The sequence below is a fragment of the Balaenoptera borealis genome (assembly GCF_965194805.1).
Source record: "Balaenoptera borealis genome assembly, chromosome: 4".
Classification (NCBI taxonomy): domain Eukaryota; kingdom Metazoa; phylum Chordata; class Mammalia; order Artiodactyla; family Balaenopteridae; genus Balaenoptera; species Balaenoptera borealis.
The window spans coordinates 85,703,156-85,716,615 of NC_138861.1; the positions used below are offsets into that span (position 1 = coordinate 85,703,156).

The 13,460-nt window shown below is 44.0% G+C and overlaps 1 protein-coding gene and 1 pseudogene across 2 annotated transcripts in view; one reads left to right on the forward strand and one right to left on the reverse strand.

Annotated features, from left to right (window-relative positions):
* The window catches only part of NSUN7 (NOP2/Sun RNA methyltransferase family member 7), a 373,856-nt gene extending 368,246 nt beyond the window's left edge, over positions 1-5,610 (reverse strand). Inside the window, exon 1 of the mRNA XM_082390570.1 lies at positions 5,541-5,610. The gene's annotated coding sequence lies outside the window, so the exon portion shown is untranslated. The remainder of the gene's footprint in view (positions 1-5,540) is intronic.
* Positions 5,611-10,079: 4,469 nt separating this feature from the next.
* LOC309628088 (high mobility group nucleosome-binding domain-containing protein 4 pseudogene) lies at positions 10,080-13,163 on the forward strand (annotated as a pseudogene). The gene has a single exon. The product of its transcript is annotated as a high mobility group nucleosome-binding domain-containing protein 4 pseudogene (transcript).
* Positions 13,164-13,460: the final 297 nt, after the last annotated feature.

The window sequence follows — 13,460 nt, forward strand, 5'->3', positions numbered from 1 at the left end:
GCAGGCCACAACTACTGAGCCCACGTGCCACAAGTACTGAAGCCTGCGCGCCTAGAGCCCATGCTCCGCAACAAGAGAAGCCACCGCAATGAGAAGCCCGCGCACCATAACAAAGAGTAACCCCCACTGGCTGCAACTAGAGAAAGCCCACGCACCCCAACGAAGACCCAACGCAGCCAAAAATAAATAAATTAATTTAAAAAAAAACAAAAGGAAACAAAACAAAGCAAAAAATCACTTTAGTCAGAAGGAAGGTGTTTTCCAGAGCCAAATCAGAGGGGATCTGTAGGATGTAAATGCTTCTATAATGGGTGAAAACAGGTATGTAAGGATTTTCCAACATTGCCTAAAACTATTCCCAGATAGCTTTTTTAATTGTCTACAGTAATAATACTAGTATTTGGATATCAGAAACAGAAGTGTGGGGCTTCCCTGGTGGTGCAATTGTTGAGAATCTGCCTGCTAATGCAGGGGACACGGGTTCGAGCCCTGGTCTGGGAAGATCCCACATGCCGCGGAGCAGCTGGGCCTGTGAGCCACAACTACTGAGCCCGCGCGTCTGGAACCTGTGCTCCGCAACAAGAGAGGCCGCGATAGTGAGAGGCCCGCGCACCGCGATGAAGAGTGGCCCCCGCTTGCCGCAACAAGAAAAAGCCCTCGCACAGAAACAAAGACCCAACACAGCCAAAAATAAATAAATAAATAATTAATTTTTTAAAAAAAGAACAAGCTTCACGCCATTTAAAAAAAAAAAAGAAAAGAAACAGAAGTGTGAAAAAATTGTAAGTTTCCCTAACATAAAATAGAAAACAGGTCTAACCCTAACAAAAGCTGGGTGTCCATGTGACCAAGTCTCTGCATAGAGTCACAAATAAGGAAGCATATTACTGTGCCCCAAAGTAATAAAAACTAAATTCCAATCTTTACTCATATCTCTCAAAGAATATCAACAGAAATCCAATTCATAAACCTCATTAAATTTCCCAAATCCAGGGGCTTCCCTGGTGGCGCAGTGGTTGAGAATCTGCCTGCCAATGCAGGGGACGCGGGTTCGAGCCCTGGTCTGGGAGGATCCCACATGCCGCGTAGCAACTGGGCCCGTGAGCCACAGCTACTGAGCCTGCGCGTCTGGAGCCTGTGCTCCGCAACAAGAGAGGCCGCGATAGTGAAGAGGCCGCGATAGTGAAGAGGCCCGCGCACCGCGATGATGAGTGGCCCCCACTTGCCACAACTAGAGAAAGCCCTCGCACAGAAACGAAGACCCAACACAGCCAAAAATAAATATAAAAATAAATAAATAAATAAGACCCGGTGCAACCAAATAAATAAATAAATATTTAAAAAAAAAAAATTTCCCAAATCCAAATTCTCTCCAATACTCAGTTTATGAAATTTTTTCTTCCTCCCTCCACCTCTCCCCTCTCCCCTAGCTTTTTAGTATGTAAATCAACTTAGCTTCTGTGCTAAGTCTTCTGTGCTTTCTTCCCACTTCTCAGATTTTGTCTATTTCTTCCTGTCTCTTTATTCCTCCAAGGATCTGGGAAAGGAGCTGGCAATGATCCTGTAGAGGGGGGCTACTTTAAAGAAATCTTCTGTGTTGATAAAGCAATTTCCTGAACAACACCCAGTAACTCATCATTGATAACAGTTGCAGTTTAGCGGAGAAACACATCAGGTATGTTTCCAGGAAGGAGAAAGAAATCACACCAGCTATTTGAATAAGGAAACTTTAATATAAAGAACTGTTAACTAGTAGAAGGTGATTAACTACTAAGAGGAGTAAGAGGGACCCCCTAAAGGGTTCAGAAGTAGCCAGTGCAATAAAAAGAAGCTTTTACCTCTAGGCTGAAGAAACTGGACAAAGAAGGAATTGAGGAATTAGGAGACCTCTTCCAAGAGGATGTGGCTACTACAAGAACACACAGCCTGACAAGACGAAGAAGCATAGCAGAGTCAGACTAGAGCTGTGTCTAGAAGGAGTCCTCTATTAACAGAGCTTGTGGGCATGAGACAGGCCAGGACCTGGAGCCCTTTGCTGCAGTGCCGCAGTGCTTTCACCTGGACCAAAGTCCTAGGCTACAAAATACAAAGAAACTATAAGGGACTAAAAATAACCGTGTGCACGTGCAGTTGGGGCAAATTCTGGACAAAAGATACAAAAAGACCAAAAAAAAGCCCAACTGCCACTTCTGAAGAGCTGGGAGCAAAAGCAGGGGGTCTGGAGGAAAAGCAGGGTACTGCGCATGCTCCCTGCACACAATACCAAAAGGGGTGGGCAACCCCCCTAAGCTACCCCTCCAGCCCGACCCCTGGACACAGCCCTACCGTCACCTCATATAAGGAACCAGCTCGCTCCCCCCTTAGGAGCAAGCAAGCAAGGGAACCTGTTGTTTGGTCTCACTCCCCGCTGCTAACCCTAACTAACCCTAACCCTAACATTGTAACCCATGTTTACAATGTCTGGCTCTGATAACACAAAGCTGTGTAAAGAAGGGTAAACTTGGAGCTGAGAGACAAATTGATAAAGGTACAGATCCTGATCAGAGTGGATGCCAGCCGTAAACAACCAGTATAGACATACTGGTGTGTATTAGTTGAGTATCACCCTGCAAAGATGTTGCATTTTTCTAGACTCTTGTTTCAGCTTTCCACTGCATCCCTAGAGCTTGCATGTAAGAAAAACCTGGGATACAGGTTCTGTACTCAGAAATCAAAGAGATGCGATTGGAACAGGGCAGGTGATGAGGAGTGGGGTGTCCAAAGGATAATTTTTATTGGAGACATTTATAAAAATACCAGTTGTGAGCCAGACATTGTTCTTGACGATTTGTATGTATTCTCTAGGTTAGAGCTTATAGCAATCTTAGAAGGCCGGTGTTATTGCTGTCTTCCCGGTGAGGACACTGTGCTTCACAGACGCTGGGCAACGTGACGAAGTCACACAGCTAGTAAGTGGCGGAAAAAAGATATGAGCTCACATCAGCTTGATCATCACCAAAGTCTACTCAGTCCTATTTTCTTAGGGGAATGTGTTAAACTGCTAGTTTTATAAGCTGTTGCTTCACATGTTTCCAGGCTATCTTCTTAGCTGCATATCTGTTCATGGTTCTTGATGTAAATGTCTTAAAACAGCACATAATGCCTGCCCCCTTGTCTCTTATGATCATTTTTCATATGATCATATGAAATTCTATTTTATCTATTATTGAAATTGCTATCCCTCCCACCTTTCCTTTGGTTTCCTTGTATGCATTTTCCTGTTCCTTATTTTCAAATTCTCCATATCCTTTCATTTCAAAAATGTCTCTGTAGAAAACATGTTACTGGATAGAGTGGAAGAGGATGTTTTGCAATTATCATTTTTAAAAAATTTAATCTGAGAGTCTCCTTTTTTGCCTTTGATTCTAAAGTCTGTGCACTTTAGAATTAAAGTGCACACTACATTTCTCCTCAGGACAAGCTGGCAGGCAGCTGGGGAGATTCAGAAGCAAGGGAGGACCAGACATGAGACCAGTGGTCAGTGTCTGGGTGCCAAGCCCTGCAAGGGCTGTGGAGAGAAGACCAAGGTAGGACCTCAATTTTCAGAGAAATAGGATAATAGACAAGAAAATGATGTAGAGCCAGGGACCTCTTCTTAAAATTGGGTGTGGAAGTTGGGAGTCTGGTCATGGGGGCACAAGCAAGGTTTGCATTATTAGAGGTCAAGTCAAATGAAGTAAAGAAAATGAAAGAACATGGTGTTTACAGATATTAAAATATTTATGATTCTGCATCCCTATGTCACAGGGACTTCTTTAGCAGGTGTGCTAAATGACTTTTCTCAGTAACGCATTCCAAAATTAGTGCTTCCTTCTTCCAGCGTTTGTGTCTTTTCCATCTTTGTTGTCCTAATGGTTGTATTTGAGGGTAAACCAAATTTCTTTAAAACAATTGAACAAAACAGCTTCTTGCAATTATCCTTTTACTGGAAGGTTGAATTACTTAACCAGCTTTCTCCAACCAGTTCTTGTGCCTACTTCCTGCCATCAAAGCCACTCCTCTCTCCTGCAAAAAGAAATTGTCATCAGACACCATATATCTAGAACTATTCATCACAGAAAAAGAACTGGAAAGACTGTCAACAAGACACTCCCAAAGAGTCATCCATTTGACTGATTTATTATTTTCCCCTGATAGTCACTCAGATTATTCAGTGTCCCAGAAAAGGAAAGTTTGGAGTTCTACTGATTCTTGCTTTTGTTCACGAACTATGGTAAAGTTATCTTGTATTATTTGGCAAGTGGATACAATCTCTTACATAGAGAGAGCATTTTCCAGGTTTTGAAACACTGTCAGGTGTATTAATGCCATTTAAAGCCTCCCATAGCTCACTGAACTGGAATTTAATCATTGGGGAAATGAAGGCTGAGAATGGTAGAATGACTTTTTAAAGATTACAGAGAGTCAGTAACTACACTGGGACTCAAACTCAGGATTTCTGACTCCAAATTCAGCCCTCTTTTCAGTTTCATTTTTTTCCTCCTCTCCTTCAGTGATTTTGTCCTCTGTCCTCTAAGGTAGCCATGGTCCTACCTTAGACCTTGCCATTACTAACAATCTACTTATCATGTTAGTTTTAAGCATCTCAACTACCACCCACTTCTATTTTTCCAGCGTACTCCCTCTTGACCCTGACCCCAACATTTCTTTGATCCTACCAGGACCTATAATCCTACCTCTTGACCCCATGTTCTGACCTTCTGACTTTCCCAGCTCAGATTCTACAGTATAAAATTGTCATCGTTCCCATACATCTTCAGCTCCCTTGCCCCCATCTCTTTCTTCATAAATCTCCAACCCTGGTGAAATCTAATTTGCCACCAATTTTGCAATATGGCAGTTGGCAGCCGAATGGCAGTTGGCAGCCGAACGTGGCTGAGAAACACCGATACACACACACACCCCCCACAGACTCATTATCAGTCTCTGAGGGTTTCCTTCAATAAACAGCATCCTTCTTCCCCATTCGTGTTCTCAACAAGTTGAGAAATAATGTAGAATAAATACAGAGGCCAAAATCGCCTTTATGACGGATAGAGACCAGATTAGAGGACAGGCTTTAGGTGTGTTGGTCAAAGGCTTGCTGATACTAAGTCCCAGGACCCACCGAGCCCCAGTAGCAGTGGCAGCAGCGCTGAACTAGAGCTCTACCTTCAATGACTTCCATAATTCAACCACTCCTCACCATCTTTATCACTCCCACTTGGGTCCAAGCTACCATCATCCCTGGAATTCAGCAGTAGCCTCCTGATTGTCTCCATACACCCACCCCTGCCCCAACTCCTCCTGTCTCCTCACAACAGCCAAAGTGAGCCTTTTATTTATTTATTTATTTATTTTTAATGCATTTATTTATTTATTTTTGGCTGAGTTGGGTCTTTGTTGCTGGGCGTGGGCTTTCTCTAGTTGCGGCGAGTGTGGGCTACTCTTTGCTGCGGTGCATGGGCTTCTCATTGCGGTGGCTTCTCTTGTTGTGGAGCATGGGCTCTAGGTGTGCGGACTTCAGTAGTTGTGGCTCACAGGCTCTAGAGCGCAGGCTCACTAGTTGTGGTGCACGGGCTTAGTTGCTCCACGGCATGTGGGATCTTCCCGGACCGGGGCTCAAACCCATGTCCCCTGCATTGGCAGGCAGATTCTTAACCACTGTGCCACTAGGGAAGCCCAGAGTGAGCCTTTTAAATCAGTAGTCCTCAGCCTGTGTAGCTAAAGTTGAGAACCACAGCAGTCAGATGTGTCACTCCTCTGCTCACCCCCCGCTCCCAACCCATGACCTCCCATTTTGCTCAGAATAGAGGGAAAAGCCCTTTAAAAGGCCTGCAGAGCCTCATGGGACCCTCCGTAACTCCCAACCTCACGTCCAGCCACACTGGCCTCCTCGCTGTTCCTTAAACACACTAAGCCAGCTCTTCCTTGGGGCTTTTATGTGCTCTTCCCTCTGTCTAGAAAGCCTTTTCTCAAGCCTTTCCTCACTCCCCCACTTCCTTCAGATCTCTGTTCAAATATCTCTTTATTAGGAGGCCTTTTCCAAGTATTCTGTCCAAAGGAGCACGTGTGCACACACACCCCCCCATCCTGTTCTACTTCTATTACTCTGCTGAATTTTTCTTCATTGCACTGTTGACTGTCATTGACTCCCACCCCCACTAGAACAGAAGCTCCATCAAGGCAGAGATTTTTCCTGGTTTGTTCACAGCTATATTCTCAGCGCCTAGAACAGTGCTTGACACAGAAGGGGAACTTAATAAATAGCTGTCAATGGATGAATGAATGAATGAGCCTCTCCTTTGCAAAATGGCAGCTCAACCACGCTGCCTTCTTCTTGATCTACAAGACTCAAAAAGCAGGTTATCATCAACCAAGATTTATCCAACCAAGGACACCAGGTATGACTGTTAACTTCCTAAAGAGAAATATTATTGGATAGGAAAACTACCCTCTCACCCCTCTCCTTCCCTCTTCCCAAGCCCTTCCCAGTTCCTCTGAAACAAGATGAACTCTAAGCCGCATATGCTGAACGAAGCCTGAGTGTCCCCACGGTCGAGGTGCCCTGACCAGTTTGGCTTTGATGAGAAGCAATGCGGCAGGGTGTTCATGGATCACTGCCACTGAGAGCATGTCCTGCAGGGGTCCGTCCACACTGGAGGAAGTCATACAATCCCAGTCCACAGCCTGCAGCCAAATCAACAAAGGGAGAGAGGATCAAGGACAGGACAGACTCCACAATGGATCACCCTGTGCCTGTCGTTACCAGAATACCTAGGTCCTGGGTTTGCCAAGGGAGGGAGGCAGAGGAGGAACAGAAAGGAGGAAGTGGATTTTTGTTTAATGCATTTATTTTAAAATATATTTTTCTTATAAGTAATGTATTGGAGAAATTTAGGAAAATCTTATAAGTAAACTGAAACAAATAATTTTTCATGATCCCCCTACCCAGATATAACAACTGCTCAGATTTTTATGTTTCTTTATAGTCTTTGTCCTATGAGCTTTTTTTTTCTTTTTCTTTTTCTTTTTCTTTTGTTACTGATGTAAACAACACAATGGCCTCCCTTGGCGAAATTTCTGATCATTTCTGTAGGATACTGCTCCAAAGTTTGCACTGAAATGGGTGATAATTTTAAGGCATTTTTGAGATACACTGCTTTATTGCTTTACAGAGAGGTCATACTAATTTACATTCCCTCCAGCAGGGCATGAAAATACATACCTCACTTGGCCTCACCTCGTCTCACCTGACCTCACCTCACTTCACCTTATCTCACCTGCCCTCACCTCATCAGTGCCGACCAAAATCACCCTGAAAACATTTGAATCAAAACACTGTCTAAAAAGATGCAGTCAACAGGCTTACCATCTGACTACCTTAAACCTCCCAGAGAGGCAATGAAAAGGCAAGGGGAAAAGTTTGACAGATTGAGATGCCCTCTTAGTCTAAAAAAAAAGTGCTTCTCATCACCTGCCTTGTCTTTTATAACCACCATTGACCACCTCCCCACTTCTCTTATCAGATCTGTGGCCAATCAAACCCTTGTCCCAAGGGCTTCTCTTCTTCCCTAAAGCCAAATTAAGCTATCTCTGTCTTTTTTTGGTAATTTCCCTGCATAAACTCCTTAGGAATCTCCTGAGCTCAGAGCCCACTGCCCTGCCCACAGCAGCTTTCTCAATAGCTCTCGAATTTGGCCTCTCCCATTCCTGATTTGCCGCATTGCTTTCCCTTCCTCTGTCATTTGGAGATTAGGAGGAAATATGCAAGCATCCTATCCTGGGTTTTTCTTCTGTGGCTGTGTATGTGTGTGTGTGTTTAAGGACTCAAAATACTTCAGAGTGTGGTGATGACGAAGGTGATGATGTCACTGCCCTCTGCAGCGATGCCTGGCATTGACTGAACATTCCAGTACTCAGCAACTGGAAACACGTGTCCTTTTAACCCTCACAGCTGCCCTATGGGCGGGGCACTGTTATTACACCCATTTTATAGATTAAGGAGCTTTAGGGAAGGAGGTTGGATTTAGGTCGCTTGACCTGTAAATAGCAGTGCCATGCCTAGAGCTCTATCCGACTCCAAAGATGGTGTTCTTAAACCTTCTCCTGGGCTCTCCTCATATCCATGCCAAGCATTCCCAATGTTTCCACTCACCCATTCTTTTAATAACACTGCCATCATCGTCAAATTTTGAAATCATATCTTATATATCTGCAGAAAATGTATTTTCCTTCCGAAGATTTCTCAAGATCTTGGGGAAGGGGGAATGCTATATCACCCCTCACTGTGGACAGCTGCTCTAGGCTACTTTATGGATCGTTCCCCCCTTCTTATAACTTTTCTCTAAGCGGCGGTTCATCCCAAACACCCCAACACTACCTCTGTCCCAGTGTACACATAGCTTCACTCTGCTCTCTCCCTTCGTGACACTGCTATACCCAGAGTTGGATACAGATAGCTTTGCTGAAGACTTAAGAGGAACAGGAGGAGATTATTACAGAACAGGAGGGCTTGAAACCGGCAATCAGATTTCAATGCTGCAAAGTCTGGTGATGAGCCAGTATAGTGGCGTGCATTCAAGAGCAGAGACTCTGGAGCCCAAGTTCTGGCCCTACCAAAAAAGAGCCTTTTCGTGGTGGGAGGAGGCGGGATCCTGGTTGCTAACAGTGGCCTCTGTTCTGATTGGTTAGAATTCATGCCCGCATCTGTTCTGATTGGTCAGTTTCTGCTGGTGTCTATTTTGTTTGCTATTAGCACCGTGCAGGTTATTAAACTTTTTGAATATCACCTTCTTAGTATTGAAATTGTAGCATATTACATAAGCATTTTTGTGCCTCCATTTCCTCGTCTTTTTGCCAGAGGCCACAAAGCCCTTTGGGGTTGGAGTAGTGGAGGCTACTTATTGTGGTGACTGGCATCTGAAGATGGATAGGAGGAAGCTTAGAAAATGAGACAGCTCTGCACATTGATGCTGAAGTAGACCATCAGCTTGTCCGGTGAGACTGGACCCTGAGTGGCACCATAAAAAAGTCCTAAATTCATATGACCGTTTGCTGACAATTACAATTTCATGAGGGCAAAAGCCATTTGTGGTCAATGCTATAAAAAACTCCTAAAGTCACTCCTTGCAGGAAAACAGCTTACTGTCACCTGCCCCAGGTGAGTGAATTTCAGATGAATGAGCACCAGAGGAGTCTCTGGAAATAACATAAGAGATTTCCTGGGAAATTGACAGAATTATACAAAGCTGCTACTTTAAGACTAAGCTTGCCTCAGAGGAAGAACTCACAATAGATTTAACTATATAAAAATGTAAATTATTTTGTTTAAAAAATTATAAAAATGCTAACTACAAACCAAAAATATATATATGTTACAGTATATGGCAGACAAAGAGCTTAATCTCTTTAATGTATAACATACCCGTTAGTAATGTTTGGGGAGAGGCTGTGTAACAATATAGAGAAAACATTGTCTTTGGACCCTAATTTTTTTTGTTTTAATAAATTTGTTTATTTTATTTATTTATTTTTGGCTGCATTGGGTCTCTGTTGCTGCGTGTAGGCTTCCTCTAGTTGCGGCGAGCGGGAGCTCGTTGTGGTGCACGGGCTCTAGGCACGCGGGCTTTAGTAGTTGTGGCACACGGGCTTCAGTAGTTGTGGCTCACGGGCTCTAGAGCGCAGATCCAGCAGTCGTGGTGCACGGGGCTTAGTTGCTCTGCGGCATGTGGGATCTTCCCAGAGCAGGGTTCGAACCCGTGTTCCCTGCGTTGGCAGGCGGATTCTTAACCACTGAGCCACCAGGGAAGCCCTGGACCCTAATGTTTTTAAATGGCCAAGGAACATGAGTAAACAAAACAGAGAGAGTAAATGTAAATGACTTAAAAATTTTTTGAAAAAAAATTCTGCATCATTGGTAACTAAACACATTTAAATTAAAAAAAAAAAAGATTCTTTGCCTGTCAAATAATTTATTCATATTCATTATATATTTAGAAGTTGCTAAAAAAGTAGACCTTAAAAGTTTTCATCACATGAAAAAAAATTGTGGCTTAAGGTGGGTCCGGAGCCCGCGGCCCCGGAGGCGGACACACGCATCGCGAGGGGGAGAACCGGGCTGTCCCCGGCTCTGCAAGGCGGCCCGACGCCCGCAGCCCCGGAAGCGCATCCTCCCCTTGCCTTCCTGCCCCCGGCAGCGCCGGGCTCCGGGCGTCTCTTCGCTGGCCCACTGTCCGCGCCGACCCTGCCCCAGCCGAGAGCACCTGCGCGGCAGGCCCGCAGCTGGCAGCCTCGCGCCCCTCACACGGCCGCGAGACTCGGAAATCTTTCTAGGTGCGGTGAGCAAGACAGAAGAACCGCTTGGGCTGGTAAAGCCATCTGCCAGGCACTACTGCCACCATGCCCAAGAGAAAGGCAAAAGGAGATGCTAAAGGTGACAAAGCAAAGGTGAAGGAAGAGCCACAGAGGAGATCAGCACGGTTGTCTGCTAAACCTGCCCCTCCAAAACCAGAGCCCAGGGCAAAAAAGGCGCCTGCAAGGAAGGGAGAGAAGCTGGCCAAAGGGGGAAAGGGGAAAGCAGAAGGCAACAAAGATGGGAACAGCCCTGCAAAAAACCGAGATGCCTCCACAGTCCAGTCACAGAAAGCAGAAGGCACCGGGGATGCCAAGTGAAGTGTACTTTTTTGATAGCTCTGTACTTCTAGTGACTCTACTGTTTTGTTTTTTAAAGCATCTCTTTCTTTTTTTTTTTAATGGAGAGATGGTCAAGAGCATGAAAGCAGACAATCATGGATTTTTATTTATTTATTTATTTATTTATTTATTTATTTTGGCTGTGTTGGGTCTTCGTTTCTGTGCGAGGGCTTTCTCTAGCTGCAGCAAGCAGGGGCCACTCCTCATCGCGGTGCACGGGCCTTTCACTATCGCGGTCTCTCTTGTTGCGGGGCCCAGGCTCCAGACGCGCAGGCTCAGTAACTGTGGCTCACGGGCCTAGTTGCTCCGCGGCATGTGGGATCTTCCCAGACCAGGGCTCGAACCCGTGTCCCCTGCATTGGCAGGCAGACTCTCAACCACTGCGCCACCAGGGAAACCCGACTCTACTGTTTGAAATACTGTTTTTTTTTAAATCAAATTTTGTAAAAACATAGATTTTTTTTTTAAGTTATGTTATTAGCACACAAGACGCTTTGGTGTTATCTTTTGTGGAAAGGGCAAAATAACCACTAGTAGAATGTTTCAGAAACTGGATTGAAATGGGGGAAAACAGAATTTTCTCTCCTCATATTTGAAGATTATTCTTGGTTCCCAGGAGAGATTCTCTGACATTCACACATGACAGCCACTATGGCTCAGAAGCCTTATCGTGTGGGGAAGCAAAACTTCATGTCTTCTCCTTTCCTGATGCCATCAACACATCTTGACTTCCTGAAACCAAGAGTCATGGTGCGGCCTTGGCACCCCTAGAATCAGCTGCGTCAGGTAACAATACTCAGGATTTATGGTGATGACATCAAGATGGTGTTGCTCAAAAGAGCCAGGATTACTGTTTGTAGTTTGTGGATCATCTCATTAATAATCCTGGAGTTTTTAGTTCCTTTCCTCCATGTCAGAGGTGACCTGTGAAAAGCTCTTGTATGCCTCATGTGAAATAGTCACCCTTTCTGAAAACTTTTCCTGTTCATTGCAGCAACAGACTTTGTTGACTTTTTGGAGAGGGGAGTTTGAAAGTTGTAAGATGTTATGGACTGTCACCCATGTCCTGCTGGAAGTAACTATTTTTGAAAAGTATCTTATAAAGCTGGATACAAGTTGGCTTCATGGGAGGGGAGGGATCATTTCCTACTCCAAGTCATAAAGATATCCTTTACTGCCTTGTAAAAGTTTTATAATTTTGCTTTTCACATTTGTCTTTAGTCTTCCCTGAACTGATTTTTGCAAAAATATGAGATAGTAATTCAAAATAATATTTTTTCCGTATGGTAAGTGGTTGTCCCAACCACTTGGTTGTCCCAACTTTTCTGAAAAGTTCATCCTTTCCCCACTGATCTGTAATACTGGCTCTTTTCATAAATCAAGTTTCTTTTGTGGGGGTGGGGGTCTGTTGATGGTTTCGATTCTGACTCACTGGTCAATTTGTCTAACCTTGTGGCAATACTATACAATCCTGAGTACTACAACTTTAGAAAAAGGTCCTGATATCTCAGGACAAATACCACCTCCACCTTTAACATCACCACCAAACTTTTCTTCGTTGGAGTATCTTGGCTATATTCTTAGCCAACTGCTTTTCCATACAACTTCTAGAATTAGATTGACAAGTTCCAAATCAAACTAACAAAATGGAATTTTTATTGGATTTGTATTGAATTTATAGATTAATTATAATATTGAGTCTTCCAATCCATGAACATGGTGTAATTCTCCATTTATTTAGGCTTTCTAAATGTCTTTCAATAAAGTTTTATAATTTTCTCCATTAAAAAAAAAATTGTAACTATGTGAGATGATAGATGTTAACTAGACTTACTGTGGTGATCATTTTGCAACATATGCAAATATCAAACCATTCTGTTGTATACCTGAAACTAATATACCGTTATACGTCAATTATATCACAATAAAATACTTTATTTATTCAAAAAATAAATATTGAGCACACGTTACATACAAGACACTTCAGGCTCTGGAGCTTCAGCAGTGAACAAGCTATACACAAATCCCACCCTCTTGGAGATTTCATGCTAATGTGGGGGACAGACAAAAATAAACAAAGAAATAAAATAAAATGTATAGTATGTTAGATGGTGGTAAGTGCTCAAAAGAAAAGTAAAGCCAGGGAGAGGAGGGCCTTAACTGTGGGGAGGGACGAGTGCTCCTTTTGACAGGGTGGCCAGGGATGAGTAAGTAACTGAATGAGATGAAGGAGTGAGGCATGCAGCTATCTAGGGAAAGGGCTTCTCAGTAGAGATGCCAGAAAGCTCAAAGGCCCTGAGGCCAAAATGTGGCAGCTGTGTTCAAGGAACAGCAGGAAGGCTGAGTGGCTAGAATAGAATGAGCAAGGGAGAGGGTAATAGGAATAAGGTTAGAGAAAGGGGGTGAAGGCCCGATGATACATGACCCTGTAGGTCATTGTAAGAACTTCAGCTTTAACTTGTAATAAGATGGGAAGCCACAGGAAGGTTTGGGGAGAGGAGGGTGTAATCAGATGTTTCAGTTTGCTACGACTGCCATAACAAAACACCGCAGACTGAGTGGCTTACACAAGAGAAATTTATTTTCTCAGTTCTGGAGGCTGGAAGTCTAAGATCAAGGTGTGGGCAGGCTTGGTTTTTGCTGAGGCCTCTCTCCTTGGCTTGCAGAAGGCTGCCTTCTTGCTGTGTCCTCACATGGTCTTTCCTCTGTGTGTGTGCATCCCTAGTGTCTCTCTGTGTGTCCAGGTT